This window comes from Monoraphidium neglectum, assembly GCF_000611645.1.
Source record: "Monoraphidium neglectum strain SAG 48.87 unplaced genomic scaffold scaffold05668, whole genome shotgun sequence".
NCBI classification, from domain to species: domain Eukaryota; kingdom Viridiplantae; phylum Chlorophyta; class Chlorophyceae; order Sphaeropleales; family Selenastraceae; genus Monoraphidium; species Monoraphidium neglectum.
This window is the reverse complement of record NW_014007962.1, coordinates 2,893-3,412: the sequence shown is the minus strand read 5'-3', so window position 1 is coordinate 3,412 and position 520 is coordinate 2,893.

Sequence of the window (520 nt, the reverse complement as noted above, 5' to 3'; positions counted from 1 at the left end):
CCCCAGGGCCTGGCAGACATGCAGAAATCTCCGGAGGTGATCTCGCCCAACATGACAGGAGGTGCGACGCGCCCCGCGCCGCACGGCGAGCTGCGGCCCCGCAGGGGAGCCCCGGGAACTGCGCGCCCTCCCCTTCCCCTGCGCCGTGCAATTGTAATTGCAATGCAATCCCCTTCCCCTGCGCCGTGCAATGCACGGAGCGGGCCGACGCACGTTGCTGCGCATCACCTGTTGTGGTGGCGCGGCGCAGGCGGGCAGGCGCGGAGGGCGGTGGCGCAAAGCCTCTGCTCTCGGGCGATGGGGAAGGCATGCGCCCAGCAGGGTGCCCACCCCCTGCCCATCAGTCTCGCGAAACCCCCACAGGCGGCGTCCTCTTTGAATACACGCACACACATCCACACTCACATTCACACACTCGCCCGCGTACACACACACACACACACACAAACACCCATCCACACAAACACCCATCCACACAAACACACGATACACGCGCCCGCGCACCGCCTCTTCCACCCCC